Raw genomic sequence first — 22,738 nt, 5'->3', positions numbered from 1 at the left:
GAGTGTAAGAAGTAGAGCAGAGGGGATGGAGGACAACAAGAAAACAGGCCCTCAGAATCAACAGTACCAACACACACACACATACATGTGTTTGTGTGTGAACTTACAATAATTCAGGCAGCATGCCCAGGAGCTGCATGGGTCTGCACCAGCTGAGGTTCTAGACTTGAAAGGAGAAGTGGACACATGACCCCAGCCATACCCAGAAGCGTTCTCCAACTGATAAGCGCTCACAAATGAAAATTTAGTTTCCTCCAAGGGAGTCTCACTGGGGGACAAACAAGTCCTTAAGTGTGGCTGCATGTCTAGCAAGAGATGGCCAACAGAATATGAACTCAAAGGCACCTTTAGAGGTTCTTTCATAGTGTCGCATCAGGCCTCTTCTTTTAAAATATTTTTTTTTCTTATATTTTTCTTCTCTCTTCTACCCTACAGATCCTCTGTATATATATCATGTCTCCCAGTTTAGTGATTTTATGGGATTTCTGAGTGTGCTTTAACAAATGGGTCTCATAGGCTCTTTTCCTTCTGTTTGTTTGTTTTGTCCAATTCCAATGTATTTGCTCTTGTTTTATCTTCTTATATTATATTTAATTATTATCCTCTAGAAACTTTATTTTTTCTCTAATGAAAGATAGAAAGTGGATGGGATCCAGATGGGAAAGGTGGGAAGAGCTGAGTGGAGCAGAGGCAGGGGAAACCATAATCAGCATATACTATGTAAGAATATAAAATCTATTTTCAATGACCTGAAACATATTATTTTTTTTTACTCATAAAACAACAAAAATCATTGCTTATGCAGTTGTGGTGGCACACATCTTTAATCCCAGCACTTGGGAGGTAGAGGCAAGGGCACCTTCATGAGTTCAAGGCCTGCCATTGCAAACTAGAAAGACTGTGTCAAAACCAAACAACAACAACAAACAAACAAACAGCATCTCCAGTCAGGAAATGTATCTACTATGTAAAAAGAATCTAAAATTTGTAACATTCAAATTTTAGAAAATGCATTTAGAATGGAAAATAATCCCATTCCGTTTTAATGTCATAAGAAGAAAAGCATAACTTAGAGAAATACATCTATCTGTAAGTCTTTCTCAAGATAAATCCGTTATTTAACTCAAGCTCAAATATCACCAAGATACTTTATTTCCATGTGCCACCTTGTTTAACTGTCTTGTTTGTATTTAGCCCAATGGAATCTGAAAATGTGACATATTGACTTTCACATTTGGTATCCATCTGATTTTTAGGAATTAGAGAGAGAGAGAGAGAGAGACTATAAAATACCTAGCAGAAGTTGGAACTGCATTTAAAAGCAATTAAATTCAAAGGTAGATTTACAGTAAAAACAAATTTTAAGAGCTGGGCGTGGTGGAGATGCTTTTCATTTCAGCTCCCAGGAGACAGAGGCAGGTAGACCTCTGTGAGCTTCCGACCAGCCCAGTCTACACAGTACATTCTAAGCCCAAATGGCTGCGTGAAAAAACAAAACAAAACAAAAACAAAAACAAAAACAAAAGATAACGGAGAAGAAAGGAAAAGAAAATAGGAAAAGATCCAGAGTAATTTTCAAATCTTGCTGAGATGCAGTGCCGGCTTGAATGAGCATAAACCAATTTTCTTCAGGCTATTTTAGATTATTCCTCCAATCCATCTAGTGCTTACCTCACAGAAGTCTAGAAAACAAAGGAGGAAATAAGTCATTCTTACAAGGAATCCCCATTACTGCTTAAGAAGCTCCTGAGTCATTTTATATAGTTCCGTAAAAAGAAGATTAAATTCTTAAAGATCACCTAAGAACTAAATGACTCGAATGCTCAGCGGGCTCAGAGTCTGCTCTGTCTGAGTGTGAGGCTATCCCGTGTTCACTTGAGGGGAACTTTTCTCACAGTCTGTTGGGTTCCATGCCTCTCACTGAATCAGTGTGGGTCTGCACAGGGCGTTAGAAAACAGCTTGAATTTCAAAGACGTGATACATTTTTTTTTAAATAAATGAATCATAAAAAAAAAAATTCAAAGGTCAATGGGGAGAGAAATTTCAGTTTTTAAAGCATTTACATAGTGTAGAATGCTGTAGAAATCTGGAGTTAATTCTGATTTTAGCAGGCAACACTTTCGACAGCTTTCATTTCCTAAGTGTCAATTAAATGCTGTGTTAAATGCTTCTCTGTAGCTGAAGCTGTTGCCTTAAACACTAATAAGGTGATGAAATGAGGAAATATATATATATATATATGTTTTAAAATATATAGTAGAAACAACAGCCTCATAGTAACTCATACATAAAGAAAATTTACTGAGAATGAGGCATGTTTAAAATAATGCTATCCATGCATTTTTTCAACGTAAAAAAAATGGGTTTTCCAAATTTAACTGAAACCTCCTTTACACATACCATCAAAAGAAATCAAATTGGAGTTCTCAAATTATTTAAATAAACTGATTTATAAATACCAAATGGAAGTAAATTAAGAGTAGCTGTATTTATTTTAAGCTATTTTTTCTTTTTCTTTTTGTAAAACCCATGACTATACATTGTTCCCCCCCCACACTCCTTCTGACTACAAACTAAGTGCCAGGCACCAAGTAATGTCATTGGAATGAACTCCTTTGGCAATGCACAGGTCCCGATGACAGGTATTTTCCAGGTCTAGGGTCCCACAATCACAACTCTAAAAGATTTTCTGCATGAAGTGTTTGAAGAAGTGGCGGAGGTGACAGTGATCTCTGCGCTGGGTTCCCTGTCTTTGTTAAGGTGGGGCAGGGGGCAAGGGGTTGCAGAGAGAAGGCAGTGCTGATAAGGAAATCTGAACCAAATGCTCTTGCATGCTAGTAACGATTAGATGCCCTTGTCACGGAGCTGCTGCAGAGCTCCAGGTGAAAGTGGGGAGGAGAAGGTCAAGTGTGTGCACATGGGAGAGAGAGAAAAAAAAAAAAAAGACAAGCAAAAGCATATGCTATGTAGTCCAGACTGTGCGAACGTATGCTCGCTCTGGAATCCTCTTCCAATCATCCTTTCACCAACTGAAGGGAAGAATAAAAGTTAGTCTTGTGTCTTATTAATACCTATCAGGTTTAGATACGCAATATGTTTGCAATTAAAAGTGTAAACACGCACGTTTTGTTCTTTTCCCTTCTGGATCTGCATAGCACAGGCCTGAGGCTCTTCCACAGAGCCAGACCTCTTGGAGCAATGCCCCCGCTTTGGGAAACATCCATTCAGTTACAAGCAGTACGGTCCCGCTAAGTTCTAGACCCTGTTCTAGGCAGCCAACAAGCCGAAATCCTTGCCCTCTTGAAGCTTCTGCTTCTGCTGATAAATCACACATTTAACCAAAACATCCAGTAAATCTGATACAGTGTTTCACTAACTATTAGCCCATAAGTTCACATTTCAACATGTGCAAATTAATATGTATGATAGTTTCTCTTTTCAGTTTGACTGAGATTGACAAGGGCCTACAAGATTGCTAACACACACCTCTGGGTGAATGAATCTCAGGGAGTCTCCAGAGAAGGTTGGATTTATAGTGGCCTTGACTTGGATTATAGTAGTCTTGATGAGGAGACTACTTCATGGGTGGAATGGCAAGCTGCAGACAGATTTTGAACACAATGGAAATCATAAAGACATAGGGTAAAAAACACATCTAGAATAAGGGTGTTGAGCCTGGATAGACTGAAGGAGAACATGGAGGAAGGCAAAACAAGCATTCAGGAGTAATATTCCAAGAAATAGATGGCAGTGGCTATGCGACAGGCCAATGGGAAAGTGCTCAGGCTCGGAATAGATTTTGGGAATAATATCACAGTATTAGTTGATGTTGGGTGTGTAGATGGATCCAAGGTTTAGGCCTTAAAATCCTGGGGTTAAAGTGCTATCACAAGCCATTCCAACAGTAAATGGACATTTGTGACACTAAGACAGAGGCTTCTGGCTAGACAGGACGTTGTGCATTCAAACTAAAAACTCCAAAAAGAAATGATCATCAAAGATCTGGCAGTGTAATACATGAGAGTCGGCAACAGAGAGGAAACAAGACAGACAGCTAAGGGCGGAAGACAAGCAACAGTGGTGTGTAGGTTGTTTCTGAATATTATCTCATTTAATCCCACCATCACCCTACTTTGCCAGGATTATTTGCAACTGGGCCTAAGGTTCGTTCAATGACGTATCAAAGTCAGAGGGTTAAGGTTGTCCCTGCAAGGTGAGAGTCCTCTACTCTTGGGGCCACACTGCCTCATTCTGCCTCCTTCCATCTCCTAGAGAACTGTGAATTTTTTCTCTCTCTCTCTCCTTTCTTACAATCAATGGAAATACTTGAGTAGATGTCACAGAGTGATGGTCCAAAGGAAACAGCCTCTGGACAACATGCCTCAGCGCCCCAGAGCATCTTCTGTTTTGTCAGGCACTCTCTACCCTCGGAGCACGCTAGCCCTGGCAATGATAATGGGGTTGAATAACACACTTATTTTCCATTCCACAGCAGATTACCAGTGAGGCAGGTGTAGTCTGACTCAGGCTGAGGTATTACCTGGCTCCGTAATTCTTTCTTCAGGGAGGTCTAATGCACAGCCCAACCTCCCGCTTCCTGCTGCATCCAATTGGTAGTGGGAGGCAGGATTCTTGATACTTCCCTGCCTTTTCTTTGGTACCAACAAAGCCTAAAAGAACTGAATTTACAACCTAGCAGAGAGACAAGTCAGCCACGCTCTGCCTTCTCTGGGAAGTTTCATTGGATTGAGGCAGAACCTGAAGGTCTATACACTTAACTGAAAAAAAGCAGCATGAGTAAGTGTCTAACCTGGCTAGCATGCTGTCAGCAGGTTCCATCATGAAGCTCAGCGTGCACATATACTCCGTGTTCATGCTATCGCTGTTAAACTAAAAAGATTAAATAGGATCAATAGTTTCATAATAGTCAGAAATTCTATGATACAAAAAATAAACCTGCAATCATCTCAAGCACTAAGAAAATCACTTGAACTAGAAAAGGTAATCAACAGATGTACACATTGACATGAACCAGATATTAGAAATGTTTAGCAAGGATTTTTAAGGTGCCATGATAAAATTAATGAACAATTATCAATTCTCCCGAAACAAGTAAAAATATAGAAAATTGTGGCAGAGAAACAGAAGTGACAACAGTAGGAAAGAAGAGAAGATGCCAGCAGAGTGGGGTTTGAGGGTGGAGTCAGATGTCAGCATACAAACAGCGACCTGTGGGGAAGATCTGTCTGAACGAAAGAAAGAAAACAGAATAACAAAAATAGGCAGTCCCAGGAGCACCTAAGAGAGCAGAAAAGGAGTTCAAATCACTGTTGTCCTGAGACGAGATCAGAGAAAATTATTCAAAAAAGTGTGAGTTCATAAAAACTGTATTCATTCAGGAGTTTAAGTGAAAAGGAAAGCCAGACCAAAGTATATCACACGTAAACGTGAAGAATAGAAATGAAGAAAAAAACATCTTGAGAGCGTCCAGAGAAAATAAGCCTTCTCATCTCATCGGACAGAAAAGAGCAACTTCTAATAATACTTTTTATAAAAACTGGGGGACAAATAATTGTCAATTTTGGATTCTTCATTTGGTGATATTCTCTTTGTCAACAAACGGACAATAAAGACATCCTTGGGGGAAGGAATACTATGTGAATCTTGTCGATAGCCAAGAATGGCTGAAGATTGTTCTCTCTACAGGAAAAAAATGATACGGCAGAACACCTGAAATTCTATCAGGAAAAAAATAGGTTAAAATAAGTAAAAGAAAAAAGTTGATAATTATATTGGATATTTATAATATTTATAAAACTACCAGATATTGTGATCTGTGTGCGCAAAGGAAGTAGAAATAATTACGTTTTTAAAATGTGGCAGTAAAGGAGCCCGAATAAAAAGTCAGCTTTCTAAACTTTGAAAGATAGCAAAACATCGCTGACTCAAGTGGGCAATGATAGGTTATCTATGTGTGTCGTAGGATGCAGGTCAAACGGGAGAGAGCTCAAAACACTGCTTAAGTTTGATATTCCAGTCAATAAGTACTTAAAGTGAACATGTAATATTTAAATTAAGGTGGAATGAATAAGTAAAAACAACCCTGGAGAACGACTCAGTATTATTTAAACTGTTGTAAATCAGAACAATTACCCATGGAAATTTTGAGGTGATCAAGATTGTATGTGGCATTGATGAAAGGATCTTTTGTGAATCACTGAATCAGGCGATGAAAATTTTTAATCACAGAACAGTGTGAAGTCCGTGTGAATGAAAGATGAAACCGAGCTGACCGTGGAGAGAGCAGAAAGCCTGGGCTTTTCATCATCATGTCGCGTCCTGATACCGTTTCATTCATGTTATGTTTGTTTCCAGATTTACTGCCTCTAACCTGATCCGTAGCAGCTGCTTTCCCACAAGGAGGCTTATCTTTTTCTGCACGGGGAATAAAACAGGGTTAAGAATGCAAGCAGATACAGCCGTCATCCTCACAGAGGCTCGGGTCAGAGGAGACGGCGCACGGTGCGAGGGGCTCGTAAAGTTGGCTTGAAGGCAGGATTATCTTGTCCTCCCAAGACAGAAGTCATTAGAACAGGGTCGAGGGCGGCCGCACGTAGCACGTAGTCGGCTGCTCCGCGAAGAACTGCCAGATCCTTGCATTGTCCTTGGCTTTGAGCAGCGCTTCAAAGAAGGTCACCAGGCCTGTGGGGCCCGACGGAGGTCAGCTCTCAGGCTGCTCCTTGGTGACCCCTAGTCATGTGGATGGAGAATAGGGCCCGCCTCTGTAGAAGATCAAAGCCATCGCTTTCCTTGCAGCCTTTCTTTGCTCTCCAGCTGAGGAGGGTGATGGAGCTGGGTGACCTGAGGTGGGCAGAGGCAGGAGGAAGGATGTTTTAACACTGCTAGGTCCACAGGTTCTGCTGAGTGTCACCTGGGCCCGACGCTAAAATGCAACCGGCCAGTGGCCCCTGTTTCAGCTGTTCTCCATAACGCAGATGGAGGGAGAGCTCAGGATAGACCAGATAACAAGATAAATCTGTCATATTCGTTACTCTCCTGTTGCTGTGATGAAATTCCATGATCAAGACAGCTTTAGCTCAGGGTATGGCTGGAGAGGGTTAAAGGCCATAAGCTCTCAAAATGACACGATTCCCTCAGAAAGGCCACACCTTCCAAGCCTCCACCAACACCACCAACTGAGAGTCAACAATGTTGGGGGAGAGTCTCATTCAAACTACCAGTCTGTTAAAGAAAACCTCATCCGTCAGGGCTCTCCTTCAGGCATAGCATCAGGATACTGTGTCACAGCTGTCCGAGCATGGGGCAAGAGGAAAAGGCCAACATGAAGCCAGGCTACTTCTTCGCTGAAGCTCTTGCTTTTTCTTATTTCAACACTGTCCCCGATGGCTATAGAAGAGTTTATTTCAGTTTACGGCTCCCTAGGGTTAGAGTTCATGCTAACAAAATGGAGGGATGGCAACACACGGTAGCAAGAAGCTGAGAGAGAGCTCATACCTTCAACAACACACACAAAGCAGAGAGAGAGATGCCAGTGAACCCCTGGCATGTGAATGCTGGTCACAGAGGCTGCGTTCTGCTCTGGGCCCACTAACCATCCTGATTTGCAGGGAGCCCTCATCGGGGTTCTAGGAAACTTTTCGTTGAAACTTCCACACCCCCAGAAACTCAATGTTGTCCTTCATTGCAGCTATGGAGCAGCAAGACTGACAGGTAGTAGTCACGTTGTCTGTGGAAAACTGATTACTCTCCCATGAGTGGTGGTGGCTGAGAAAGAAAAAAAAGTCAGTGTTCAAATCACTGCATTTGGTAAAAAGGAGTTTGCTGTTTGTAATTAAATTATGGAGTTGCATTCATCCTGGATGTAGGGTCCTCAAATCGACGACACCTGTTCTTACAAGGAGCAGAGGATACCACACACAGGCACAGAGGAGGCGTTGTGAAGACAGAGGCAGGATGAGCAAAGCCAGCCCTCCCCACGAGAAAACCCAGGAATCTTCTTGAGGAGGCAAATCCTGCTGATGAGCCCAGCATTCAGTCTCTGGTCTGTAGGAGTGTGGTGGGATAAACCGCAGCTGTTCTAAACCATCTAGTGCATTGGTGAGTTGTCATGACAACCAAGGAACCCTAACAGAGAGAGTTTGGTGCTTGTGTGTCTCCCGGAAGTTATACTAAAGGTAAGATTTTTGTTGGTGGTGGCGGTGGTGTTTTTGTTTTTTTTTTTTTTTATTGTTTTGTTTTGTTTTGGTTCTTTTTTTCTTTTGAGGACACTAAATATTTAGCAAGTAGAATGACAAAGTATCAGGTCATTTAGGCTGAGAAAGCTGAAGAACATCCACAGAACCATCACTGAGTTTAACAGATCAGTTTGTTTTCATGAACAATGGTTAACAATATAAATTTGCTCTGAGAAAAATACACATGTGTGTATGTATGTGTGTGTGTGTGTGTAGGGGATCCCTGATTCAAAATTCTAAATGTTCTACCAAAGATTTTAGGCTAAGGATACTCAACTTCAACTGATAATCTATGGAAATAAAAATAAAACTGCAGTCTGTGGCAAGGGTTTCAGATGAAGGATATTCAACCCAGATTTCTCTGTTGTGCTCTCCAGAGAGTTTACTAATGAATGCAATCACTATTTAATCAGGCTCCATAGGCGTCATGGTGTCACCCCTAGCTTCAATGGCTACTTCCCATTTAGAGTAGTTTTTTTCTGTTCATGCTGACATGTGGATAGAGGCGTGTCCCAAAAAAAGCACCTGTTACCTTGGAAACAAATTCAGGACTCTAAGCAAATGCCTCAGTTTGGAAATTCTAATTCCACTGATATTTCGGACTAGATAATTCTTTGTCCTCTGCACGGATGTTGACAAGATCAGTGGGCTTGGCCTATCTGATGCCAATCAATAGTGATCACACAAAAGTGTCCCCACCTATTACCATGAGTCCTCTGGGCAGTAAAAGCCCTAGTCACAATACCTGTTCTAGTATTTTCTGGTAAGTGTGACCGAGATTCTTTGAAAAATGCTTTTAACCTACCGTTACTTTGAAAGTTACCCATAATCGTAGGTTCGTGTTGCACCAGGCTCAAGGGAAGATGTGTGCTTGGCCAAAATCTGCAGTTGTGTCAATCATTTAGCCAGCTTCAGCCAGAGCCTCTTCTCCACCCAGATCCTCACACTAAGGTTTGAGTGAGTGGTCAGGTCACCTGGGCTTTCTCTGCTTAGACAAAGATGTCTGCCTCCAGCGAGCACTACAGAAACTGCATTCCCACGTCAAGCTGGTTCGTTGTTCTTTCTGGAAACCACACGACAAATCACCATGTTTGAACCCATCTTGAATTAACTAAGAAATCTTTACCTCATTCTTGATTTTTATGAATCCTTTTTAAAAAATAAATTCATTTTTGTTTTATGTGCATGGGTGTTTTTCCTGAACATATATAGATGTGCCATGCGCATTACGCATCTGCCTGGCCTGCAGAAACCAGGAGAGAGTGTTGGATCCATGGATCCGGAGATACTGCTGGCTGTGTGATTCCATGTTGGTGCTGGAACTTAAATCCAAGCCTTCCACCAGAGCAGCTGCTGGATCATCTCTGTAGCCCCTGGTTTTTATGAATTTTTAATATATCATCATGAAACCTACTTCTCAGATCAGAATTTGTTTATTTCAAATAACTGATAACAGATAATAAATTCCAGAAGTAAAATTAAAGCCTAATTTTATTCCTAATAGTTAAGTCCTTCCACCAAGTACTAAGAACAAACAACAAACAAACAAACAAAAAACAACAACAGAGCTTATGACTGCTTTTCTCTTTACCAGTTTTTTTTTTTTTCACAAGCCTTACTCTGATATGTTGGAATTAATCTGTGAAAAGAGCAAAACACGAATCCATCTTTTATGTAATTGAAAAGAGGTAGGAAAGGAGGAGGAAGAAAGTGCTGTGTAACTTGCAATGGGATGAGTCTGTGCTTGGCAAGTCAACGTGAGGAAACCCCAGCAATAGGAAACCCCAGTGACGGTGACTGAAGGAGGAAGAGGGTGGCAGTCTGGGTGACAGGGCAACAGGCCCTCATGGAGACTTTCTTGGGAATGGTGCAGAGGGCTGCCCTCCACCAAGCCTGCTGTGCTCTGTGAGTTCAGGGAAAAGAAAACTCGTATTCCGAATGCAAGAGGAAGATGAGGATACAATCCTTTTCTCAGGTAACTGGCTGCCCGTAATTACAGACATCAATGAGGGAAGGAAATAAAACTGAAAATTACCACAGGAGTTGCCAAAATCCCCGTCAGAACAAAACAAAGTCAGATGGCATGAAGGCTTGCATGCCTGGATGAAAAATGACTAAATAAAATCCAATTTTGTTCCACAAGAAGAATGGGTAAAACTTTTAACCAATTAGGGTAACTCCACCATGATCAAATGTGAGCCACGTAATTATTACATGGAACAGTAAACATTTTAATTATATAATTAGATACAAATGTAAGGTTTTGTTTTCTTCCTTTTGTGTGCTGGCATTTTTCTGCTTTCATGGTCAGCAGCCTAATGTACTGATTTAATTACCTCAGAGTCAGTCGGTTGCCTTTGCTGTCTGAAACTGCCTTGCACAATGCCCTCAACTGACCTGAAGCGAAACTCAAACTCACCCTTTGTGCCCAGGGTTTTCCTGCAACAAAAGAGGTATTGGTTCTCCTTTCCCCAGATACCAGCCCTGGGCTTATTTCCCAGTCTCTTGTTCTCCTCTCTAAGTCTCATTCCTCTACTTGCTCCCTTCCTCTACCCACTCCCTGCCCTCATTCCAGCTGCCAGCTTACACCACAGACACACACACACACACACACACACACACACACACACACCACACTCCATCTTGTTCCTCTTCAGTATCACAAAAACAAGAGTATGAGGGTTGTTCTATATTCTGGCTCATTAAATCCTTGTCTCTAATCCTGGCTGCTTCGATTGTACAGATTGAAGCAAATCTCATGACCATGCTTTGGAATCACAGGTAAGAAGAGGAATCAGAAACTGGAAGATGGAATGGGGCGGTCATGGTTCTTGTGAGAGGAGTTAAAATCGGTTCAAAGAAGCCTTCAGATCCTCTCATTTGAATCACCTCCTACTTATGCAAGGAGAGATGCTTTCTACAGAGAAGGGCCTTACTGGGTGCGGGGATGGGTCTTCAGTGGCTTCTCCTCTACACCTCACACATAGCAAGGCCAAACCACATTTGAGAGACACCTCAAACATTCAGGGACAGAACCACGTTTACTTACACCCGGTCTAAACCCTGGAGCTCAGTTATTCTACTGCTTCATTCAAATTCTCAGTTGAGAGCTCTGTACAAATTTTGGATATTTACCCTACCCTTAGAGTAGCCTGGTTTCTCCATCCCGAGCCAAAGGGTGCCACAGTGGTAGTGTGGGCACAGGTGACTGCCCTGACAAGCTAACATGTAAGACATGTCAGTAGCATGTCTTACATGTGCCTTATCGCTCTCAGTGTTTGACTTTTAATGTTTTCTTTTGCTTTTCACTGGCTACACTTTGAAAAAATATCTAACATAATAAAATAGCTGATTCTGGAATCTTCGCCTTTAAGGTCCCCGCCCCTACTTTTAAAAATGTGACTGTGTGGTGAATGGTGCCATATGCCTTTAATCCCAGCACTCGGGAGGCAGAGGCAGGTGGATCCCTGTGAGTTCGGAGGTGGGTGGGATTGCACATCATAACCAAATGACTGGTGTGTATGCTCATTTGAAGGTAGTAGATAGTGACAGGTAGACAGACACATGGTCTCCCATGGGGGACAGACTAAAACACTCAGTCTCTCTCAAGAGATAAACGGAACAAAGCGCTTAAGCAATAACACAGCCCTGCTGGGTGAAATGAAAAGGCACACTGTATTTCTGCGGAGACTGAGTAACTTGTGAAGTTTGTAGAAGCTGTCTCTCTACCACTTTAAATGGCTGCCTATCTCATTTATGTGGATATATTAAAATAACGGCAGGATACATTCTTAGGGGCATGTATGTCGCTTCAGTATATTGATTTAAAATGTTTAAAAAGAAACAGATCAACGTTTATAAAATAGTTCAGTGTTCTATTTGTATTAAGTTACTTTCAAATGTGGTATTTCCAATTGCAGTAGAGTTGACATTGCAGTAAGAGAAAACACTGTGTTCTCTGTCTATCTCTATCTAGACTCACAACTAGTCAATTACAAGCTCTACTTAAACAGTTAATATTAAGGTGGTAAATAGGACCATTTTATGTAAGCTTTGTTCTGACTATCCAAACACTGAAATCTCTTTTGACCACACTCTGCTCAGCATTCAAAAATCATATTTATTTCAGTCAGGGAAAAAAGTGGTGTAAAAACTCCAAGGCAGGAACAAAATATACATATTTTGGGGTTAAACTCACCAGAATTCGCTCCTGTATTGACACAAGGAGACAGGATAGGGAGTTTCATGTTTTAGGATATAACCACACTCCCTGAATCGATCCTTACTCTCACATACCTTACTATGACTGGTGATTTCCTTATTATCTCCCCAAAACACACCTCTCTGTACTTCAATAGTTAAATGTTATGTATCACCTTAGCAAGGCCACGGTACCCAGATATTTGGAGAAACGTTAATCTTGACATCTTTGTGAAGATGACTTTAGATGAAATTAACATTTCAATCAGTGTGCTTTGAATAAAGCAAAATTCTTACGTAATGTGGACGGACTTTATCTAATCAGTTGAAATTCATCATCATCATATCATCACTATCATCAGCATCAGCATCATAATAGAGACTGACATCCCCCAAAGTCAAAGAGATTCCTCTAACAGCAACAGTTCATGTCTCCAGCTTTCTGGACTGCCCTACAGAATTCAGAGTTCTTACTGCTGCGATCACAAGAGCCAAATCTTTAAAGCAAACTTTCTCTCTCTTCCTTCCCTTCTTTCTCCTCCCTCTCCCCGCTACATATACACACAAATATTTGTTCTGCTTCTCTGGAGTACTCTACTATGCTATTTTTAAAACCTTATTTGTTTATTATTTTCATTACACTACTTTTTGACCCTGGCTTTCCACTTATGGATGTGTCCATTCAGCTTAAGCTCACAGAGAGTATTTTGCCTTTGCCTCTTAAAGAGCCAGTGTAATATTTTGTGTGAGCTGTGCACTCAAAAATGCAAGTGTGTGTGAATTTAGCTAAAAAGAACACATCTTGTGGGTTTGATTACTTGAAATTCTGAACCCTGAAATGTACAAATGGTAAATGTAACTAAAACGTCTGCTTGATTCTATGAAAATTACTGTCATCCATGTTTTCAGTGGATTTTTAAAAGAAAGCCAAGGGGGAAGACCAAGAATTCCCAAACTATGGTGCAGAGGTTCTCCAGTCCCAACTGAACCTAATTCTGACTCTATCTCCTTTCTTAATATCAGTTTTGATTAGTTTCATATGAATGCTCATCTGAATTATTTCATTTCAAAAAAAAAAAAGTTTCAGTTGCAAAAGAAAAAAAAAAAAATCACTGGCTAGATAATCTCTCAGTTTCATTCACATTCTAAAACTCTAAGGTTTTTCTGGGTGTTTTGCAAGCTTAATTTAGCATTTCTTTTAAGAAGTATTCCTGTCTGAAATTTTAATCCAGGCTTGCTCAGACACGAGGCAGGCTGAAGCCTTACTAATAAGACCGAGTGGTGAGAAGGAAGTACCTAGAATTATGTTAGTGCTTTGGTTTGAAAATGAGTTGTTCCCTCATGCTGAAACTTAATACCCACTGTATAGGTGTTGAGAGGATGTGGGAAGTTTTAAAGGTGCTTTGGTCACAATGGCTCTGCTCCCACGAAAAGATGAATATTGGTCTTATGGGACTAGGTTAATTCTCAGAGGTGCAAGTTTCACCCTCATGGCGGAGAAAAACGGTAATAAAGCTGCCATGAGGACAAACTGCGATAAAGCAATGCTGTCCGTCGCGTTTCAGCTCTGCTCACCACCCTTTCTCCATGTCATGATAGAGCAGAGGGCTTCCCTAAAAGCTGAGCCAACACTAGCACCATGCTAATGTCCTCAGCCTCCCAAAATGTAATGAGACACCTCTGCTTTTCACAAACTACCCAGCATCTGGTGTTCTCCTATAGCAACAGAAAATGACAAAGACGGTTAAAGCCAGAAAGATATCATACCAGGATAGCTGCATACCCCAGAGCCCAGCGGGATTACTTCAGAAGAGTTTGACCACTTGAAGAGATTTGGCCTAGAGGATGGAGAAGAGGGGTGTCCTCTGTTAGGATACCAATTTTGGAGAAAAAAAATGTCTTCTCAGAAGGACCTTATATTATGGATGGAGCTGGCAAGCATGTTACAGCTAAGAGCTTGCCTAGGCAAGTGGGGCTTACGGAAGAGCTCCAGGACAAACAAAAAGAGTCAGCAGGCCATACAGGATTGGGAAGGAGCCCAAGCCACGGCGAAAACAAGTAGGCATAAAGCCATGTGGATGTTTAGACTGCCCAACAAGGTCGTTTTCAGACGTAGAAGCTGTAGTCTGAGTTCAAGAGGGGTCAGTGATTGCTGATGAAGAGGAAAAGCACGGAAAATATTTTCAAATGAGTGGCAGGTGGCAGTGACCAGAACATGAAGGACATTACCCCACTGCGTGCCAAACGAATGAGACCACATCTGAGTGCTGATTCCAATCAGCCTGGAGCTGGCCCAAGCTGTTACACAAAAGCACAGGCCGCATCTCCGAGGCCCTGACCCTGGTCAGCACAGGGAATGCGCTGAGCGCAGTGTGGCTTTCTGACCACAAACTGGAGGGAAGTTCGAGGGTGGCGCTGCCAACTTGTCAGCCTTGTTTGTCGATAGCAGTGAGATTGACGATCTGCATCTGCACTCGATGATGTTCCCACAGGGCTGTGTCTTCGAGTCTGGTTACCTAACAGGAAATAGGCCTACATGGCCAAGAAGACAGAGGGATCCTCGGTCCCAGATTCATCGGGGCCTCCCTGGACCCAAGGTGTTATCTGCACAGACACCCAGGAGAGAACGATCTAGAGTGGGGCTTGCCCTTAACTAGAAGTTCCTCAGCACTCTCCAGCCCCCTTTGGGTGTTTACTGTTGTGACCTTCCTCCGTCTTTGTGACTGTGTAAAGGTTGTTGGTCAACCTCTCTCTCAACAACTGGACTATTTGGCTATCACTCTTACGCTATGTAAGAAATAAATTTTAAGAGAATCAATCAAGTCCAAAATAGAAAATAAGGTGAAGTCCTGTCATGAAGTACAGAAAGGAAGGGATCAATGTTTGGGAAAGATTTGAGGAAGTTGTGCCATGTAGCATCATTTTGTGGATGTCTCCTGCAGCTCGAAGACCACCCACATAATTCTCACGTGGCTTCAGAAGGAAAGCACAGAAGTACACGGATAATACTCAGAAGCACTTAGGTATGAGGCGACAACAGAGAAGAAGACCAGTGCTATTTTAGTGGAAACTGTTCTAAAAGGTTCTGGGAGTTTCAGAGTCTGGATAATGGGACGGCGTTATCGTCTTCTGGGCTAGATTAGACACCAGTTTTGCCGTCCTTGCTGTGGCTCGGCGGGATCTGGAGTCGACTTCTGTGCATGGCCATAACCACTGCAAATGCGGGCAGCGCCATTCCGTGGGCAGAGATGCTAAACTAAACAAAAAGAAGAAAGCAAACTGAGCCCTGGCGGGTCTGTTTCCGGTATCCTTGCTGTGGACGTGATGTGCACGCTCCCTCGCTTTCCTACCCCATACCTCCCAATCATGCCGAATGCAACCCCTTAAACTCTTACCCCCAACACGCTCTTCCTCCCTTAACTTGCTTCTCGGGAGGTGTTTGATTACAACAACAGCAAAAGGAAAGAAACAGAGCCTTCAAAGCTAAGGCAGTGTCAAAGTCCATTGACTGTGTTTCTTAGGCTTTTACTGCCCTTCTTTCTTCCATAAAGTTCCTTCGGTGTGCGTTGTGTCTACCCCAAAGCCACGCTGTCCCTCAGCAGAAGTGAGCACCCAAAATTCAATTCATTATCAAGGTGAAAGAGGTTAAACTCACACATTGTTTCCTCACGGGTTCGTTTGTGATCAGTACAAGAAAGGAAAGAGAGAAAGCACAGCAGAGAACAGCGCTGCCCCTGACCTGGCTGCTGGGCGCCAGAATGATGCATTCAGAGAACTAATGTGATGAGAGTGTTGGGCACGTCCCAAGGACACTGTGGGGAGAGGCCAGAAAAGCCCACCGCCCTGCAACGTATTTAGAGCCACAAGATACCAGCCAGATTCCTTCGAGAGCAGAGCACTAGAGAGGCAGGCTGGTTTCAGGTACCCACAGAAAGAAGCAAGGCCCAAAGCCAGAGAGGAAGCTTCCTGAAGGGTTGGCTGTTGTGCCTTCCAAGTTCCGTGGCTCCAGCTGCTGTGGAGGCATGAGAAGGCTAAGCGACCAGTCCTCCTCAGCCACGGCTCAGCATCTAGAGCCTTAGAGGGTGGTGACCTGACCGGGAAAGCAAACAGAAACAATCAATGGAGCACACCGAAGGGTTGATTCCCAAGGCAGGGGCAGAGAGGTTGGAGAGGACCCTTCAGCTCGGAGGAAGTAGGTGGGGAAAGCCCAAGATTGTTTGGAGTGGGATTGCAACCTTTCCTGTCAGGCAGATAGCTTAGCCAGCTGAGGGAGGGAACCATGAGAATGTCATGTGACCCCAGCTGCCTACTCCCATACTTCATTTCTCTCAGAGCCCTAGGAAAGACTGTGGGCTTTTCTGCACAAAACAACTTCAACGTAAAATACAATCTTACCAGTTAGGTTTTCATTCCATCCCCAAAGCCAAGGCAGCCTGCTGCCTCTCTTCACAGGTCCTCTGTGAGGGGAGCAAGTCTTTGAAGGGAGCCCTGGAAGAAGTGGGCAGTTCCCCTTCACGACCCTCACAGCCTGTCCATCATGGCTTAACACTTCATCAATAAAACAAAGAGGAAAAGCTTCGTCACCCACAGCTAAAGCAGTGATGTGTATATAGCTTTAACAGAGCTGGGGACACTTACCTCAAGCTGAGAGTGTAATTTCGTGGTAATAATTTGCTTGAAGTGCTGCCGATCACTTCCTATTTCTCTGCTGTTAATGGCTTTTGCACCTTTCCACTGTGCCTTTTCTCTAAACCGCTGTGGCAATTACCCCACAGGAGGCTGTTTAGACAGCACAGGCCTTTCCAAGCTGAAGGAAGACTCTAGGACGGACACCTCCAGACCTGAAAAGTCTCTGTCGTATACAGTGTTAACTAACTGAGAAGAAAATGAAGTCTTTTCACTCTATCACTGTGTTGCTTCTGCTTTCCTGCTGCCCCTGCAGTGGCATTCATCGGGTGTCTGTGCATAGGTAGCTTGCTGCTTGTGAATTTTCCTGTCCGAGAACAGCTTGAGAAAGGCGGTGTGAAGTGCTTTGGTTGGAGGAATGTGTAAATCCATCTCCCGTAGGCCAGAAGGCCAATACCAACCGTCTTGAGAAGTGAAGGCTAAGGGTCATTTGCCAGCTGACTCTTGACATTTTAAAGTAACTCCTGTCCGCCGATATTGGGAAAACTACTTTCTTCTCTTATTGCCAATGATTTCCAGTTTGAAGGACACAGCTTTTTTCATGTGTTCTCCTCAGGAGATATAATAATTGAAAATGCCAGTCAGGAAGGGGCATGCAGCAAATTAACAATCCTGTGTTCACACCCATTTCTCAGCTTGTCGTCCCCACTCTAAGGTTCCGCCCATATGTTCTCCCCATTTATTCTTTCCGACCGTTGTCACCTGTCTTCTTTGAAGTACCCTCCTGTGCACACACCTTCCCTTCTCTTTGCCAGCTGCCTGCCCTTCTCACCTGGCTTTAATTCTACAAGAGGCATGGCTTCCCTGAGGGTCAGAGATGGAAAGAGCATGCTCAGAACACACCTTGTCATCTACTGTTCATGGTCACCATCTCAGCTAGGAAGTGGATGAATCTGGGAAGCTGAATAGAGATCCGAGATACTGCTCTGCTTCAGCACCCTGGCCTGGCTCTGAATTCCAGAGCCTTTAATCCTTCCATGTCAAACTCACCTAAGAAGAGGACACCTGAGACCACACCAGGAAATGCCTGTGCAGGAGGCAGGGAACTCGATCCACACAGCTTTTCTCAGTCTCTCAGATTCTTGAGAATAACAAGGACAAGTCCTAACTCACCCACGTCTAGCAACCGAAAATGTACCCTAAGGAGAACTAAGTAGGGTTGCTGTTTGTCGTTCCTTCCTCTTCTTTTTCTAGAAAGTTTCAGCACGTTCCGGTGTAACAGTCTTTTTCTTAGGAAAAGGTGTTTTCTGAAGCCCCAGGAACCCATTTCTTTGCATAGTCATCAAGCATTTAGCTCTGTCATATAGTTTCATCTGTTCATTCCTCCAGCAAGCATATATTAGGTGCCTCCTATTATGCATATTATAGTGGGTACTTGAAATGTATCTGTGATGTTGATCTTCATGGGACTTAGATTCTAGAAACAGATATGTGCACGGTCAGCAGGAATCCTAACTAGGGATCTCTAGAGGGGACGGATAGCCTAAAAGGAATTTAGTAAGTACACTTACAAGATTCAGTCTGAGGAATCTGAGGATGTGGTTAGCTGCTTCTCACATCTTGACAGATCGAGAATTCTAGAATGCAATGCTGCCAGATACAACGGTCAAAGGTCCACCCATTCTAGTGACCAGCCCATGCTCTAAGGTCTCTAAACAGTGTCACTGGCTAAGAACTCGATGTTAGAACATACAAGTCTCTCAGAGACATTTCACAGTTAAACCGTAACGGCAACTTACGAATGTTTTTGAACAGAGGAGGTGAAAAGCCTGGCTTCCATATAAAAAAGGCTATCTCCATTGAGGAGATAGCAGTAGAACAGGATGTTCTGTGCAGTAGAACAGGGATGAAGAAGAAGCAGGAAGGCGAACCAGTGTTTGCCTAGACCATGCAAGACTCCGGGCAGCCCATCGCAGTGATGACTATGGAGGTGGTACCAAGGAATCAGATACCGGATAAATGTGGGAGGTGGAACTAAGAGTATTTCCTGCTGGGGGAGTTGTTAGAAGGGGGGGGGGGAGGATGACATTGACAGCCTTTAGCCTAAGCAATTATAAAAGTTGGGTTTGCCATCACCTGGGATAAGGAAGACAGCAAGCAGTAGAGAAGCTGGAACTCAATTTAGCTCTGGCATTGCCTCGCACTCAATGGATTCCCATCATTTCATACTGATTATTCATGGTGGGATGTATACTTTGTCTTGATACTTCACGTATTGTAGCCACTGCGGTTTACAGTGGGTACGTGGCTAGGACAGCTGAAGGGTCAGTTAGGAAGATTAAAGACAGCCTGGGATCTGCAGCGATTATGCACACCAATGCACCAGTATGTGAAGGAGGGAAAGTACTGCCATTGGAGGTTCCTTGAGGAAATCAACCATCTGCTTTTGGTGGTGATTTCTCCATCCCCGCCATGGACCCTGTCAGTCTTACAGGACTTTCTGTAGACAGAGCATGTCAGAGATGGCGACAAAGTGCTGAGGTTCTTGGCCATAGCTCCTGCAGAAGCAGGCAGATTCACAGCACAGATCAAAGAAACAGACACTTCTCTTCCCAACAGATTCTTTCCAGGTCAAAATAGTTTAAGCTCTTCAGGGCTGGAAGTAGCAGCAACAAAAGGGTTCACAGTTGAACAAAACAGCTCATTGTGTATGCTTCTTGTGTAGCTATGCCTATGGTTTAACATGCAAGCATGTCTGGAAGCTCAAGCAAGAAACTGTGGTGTGAGTGATTTTTGTGGACTACAAGGAGAGTGAAGCATAGACATTATTAACTGGCTATTCTGCTTCTTAACTATATTGGCTTCATCTTAACCAAATCTGGAAACAAAGTCCACACTGACCCTGTTCAGAGAGTGAACTCTGAAAATCCCATGATCCTCTCTGGGTGTTATCCCCAGAGCAAAAGACTAGAGACAAGGCCAGTAGGTCAATGTTTATTTTTTTTAAATAATAAAACAGTTCTTGTTGAATAAAAAGAAACAATCAGGTATCTTCATTTGAGTGTCTGTACAGAATCTCTGAGCTCTAGTAGAGAGAGCATATGCTCTTAAGAAGTTGCAATACGCTTATGGCCCAGAGAAGAATGCTTATGTCTCTCTTTTTGTAATAACCCCAAGGCCAGTATTTCAGGCAAATGAACAGCTCTTATCCATGTTGTTTAAGGACTCAGGTTGACTGTAGTTTTGCCATCTGCTCTGTGACATCCCCATGGCCACGATCATTTGCATAATCTCTAGAGAAAGAGATGAAGAATAGAAATCCAAGACTGACAGAAACATAAGGAAACTTATCTATGTATCCTGTGTCATGGAACTTTTGGCTATTCTGAAAACAACCTAGAATAGCAAAATTCATGAGCTTTGTTGTTATCTCTGTGTGTCTACGTGAGAGAGAGAAGAATTTCTCTTACAACAAGAGCCAGAATTTATTGAGCACCTACTGTACGATAGCATTTGACATAATCTCATTCTAATCTCCACCAAAACAGCACTGTAAGAGCTTTATGACAATGTGCACATAGAAGCGACAGCTCTAGGAATGCAAAAGAAATGAGTGACACAGTCCTCTCCGTTCTAACAGTAAAACCTGAATTCCCTTCTCTCCACGGCCTTACCTCTAACTATGCTAGGATTGATTGCCTCTGACTCATGTGAGAAGACCAAAGTATAAGCGATAAACTTAGGTTATTGTGAGAAGAGTAGGTCATATCACTGTGGCTCCAACACAGCTAGGAAAAGTGAAAAGAGGACATGACAGCAGGTTTACGTAGAGGAGTGCAGGCTCACAGCTCCAGGGTCTGACAGCACAGACTGGATTTGGCTGTACTTAAGATGGAGCGCTCCCTGTGCCGGGTTTTTAGGAGTTTAACCAACCTTCACTGGAGTTTCTTGTAATGGAGTTTGAATCCTGTACATCCTGGAGAACCTTCCACTTCTGTGGTTCTTCTGTCTGACTGCAAGCATACAGGAGCATCTGATTTTCACTGTCTTTCAAACTTAAGAGGGTCAAGTTTTTTATTGTGAAAATTTGCCCAGTGATTATAGATCTGCTTTCTGAACTCATTTAAGCTCCTGCCAGTGGTTGTCGGAATATGACAGTAGCCAGCAGAACACATGGCTTAAGAGTTCATTGCCCAGTGAATCTCAGACTCCAAAAGTCACTAAGCTTTTACATCTCACAAGCTTGAGTTTTCTCAGTGAAAATCAGAGTAATTAAGTCTGCCTTGTAGTGTTATTGTACTAAAAAGCATAATAAATTCATGGCACGTCAAACTCCTAACAACCTGAGACACACACCCAATGTAGGGTCTAATAACTGTTAGTTCTATTAGATAAGTAATATTATTATTGAATTTAAAGAGCAAGAAATAGTATTGGAATATCTTGATGATACTGATAGGTCCCCAGACTTTTGTTCTTTTCTTGGTATGTGCTTATTGGTACATGCAGCTTAAACACACATGCAAACATGCACACTCACGCTTTGCACACAATCACAATTTTATTGCTGCTACCATCTACAGGGTTTGATCAGTCTGGGCTGTGGATGTGAGCTCTGGAGCCAGATTGCCCAGCCTCATTTTCTCCGTCTTTATCTGTAATTAAGTGTCAGGGGAGCTTCTTATCATGCTGAGCTTGATTGCTTAGCTATAGAATACAAGTAATAACTGCTTCTTTCTTATATATGGCTTGAGGATTAAAAGAATCAGTGCACACACTGAAGTGGTTGCCAGCACATAACAAAACCCAGACAAGTGTCAGACATTGTTCTGTGGCCACTGTTAGACACTTATTACACATATGGAACGCTTTATTTTTTAAGGTTCCTAATGAAGTAAATGCATGTACACTAACAGAATAAACATATGCAACCTATAACTTGAAAAACTTACGACACATACACGATTCTGTACCTTAGGGTCCTCTTGTCTATTAAGTTCTCAGGACATATTGCTCTGCTTAGTTCCTATTTGTGGAAACTGGGGTTTAAAGAACAGGTCCTGCTTGCATGAATATGGCCTTATGTAACCCTCTTTAATAAAATGAGGGTGTGAAAAAAATAGTGATGAGGTTATAGTGCGTTAGTTAGCTTTCCATCGCCTTAACAAACACCATAAATGAATAAGCTTGAATAGAAGAAAGGTTTATTTTGGCTCACATCTTTGGAGGTTTCAGCCCATGGTCAATTACCCTTTTTTTTTTTTTCGGCCCCTTGGCGATTTGATATAATATCAAAGGAGCACATAGTAAGAAAGCTTCTCACGTCAAGGCAGCCAGCAAGTGAACAGCTGACATAAAGAGGTGGGCCCCTATTATTTCCATTAAAGCATATCCCCGGTGACCTCATTTCCTCCTGTGAGACTCTTGCCTTTAAAGGCTTCAACATTTCCCAATAGCATCTCTGTCTCCTTTCCAGACTTTTAATTCATGGGCCATTTGGGAACATTTTTCTGAACCACAGTGACATAGGTCAAACCTATATGCCTGCAGCTTATATTTGCAATATCGTCTTCGCACACACACCCTTGAGGGAAAGGGCTGAGGGCAGCACCATGGAAACATAAAGAGGAAACAAGAGAAGGTGGCAGGTTTCCTA

General features: G+C 42.7%; 1 long non-coding RNA gene across 1 annotated transcript in view; it reads left to right on the top strand.

The window, feature by feature from the left end:
- Positions 1–10,907: 10,907 nt before the first annotated feature.
- Positions 10,908–22,738, top strand: part of LOC132649519 (uncharacterized) — a 70,433-nt gene continuing 58,602 nt past the window's right edge. The window contains exon 1 of the long non-coding RNA XR_009587988.1: positions 10,908–11,037. This is a non-coding gene — a long non-coding RNA (uncharacterized LOC132649519). The remainder of the gene's footprint in view (positions 11,038–22,738) is intronic.

This window comes from Meriones unguiculatus, chromosome 20 (assembly GCF_030254825.1).
Source record: "Meriones unguiculatus strain TT.TT164.6M chromosome 20, Bangor_MerUng_6.1, whole genome shotgun sequence".
Taxonomy (NCBI): domain Eukaryota; kingdom Metazoa; phylum Chordata; class Mammalia; order Rodentia; family Muridae; genus Meriones; species Meriones unguiculatus.
The sequence above is the reverse complement of the archived record's forward strand: the minus strand, read 5'-3'. Positions and strand labels throughout refer to the sequence as shown.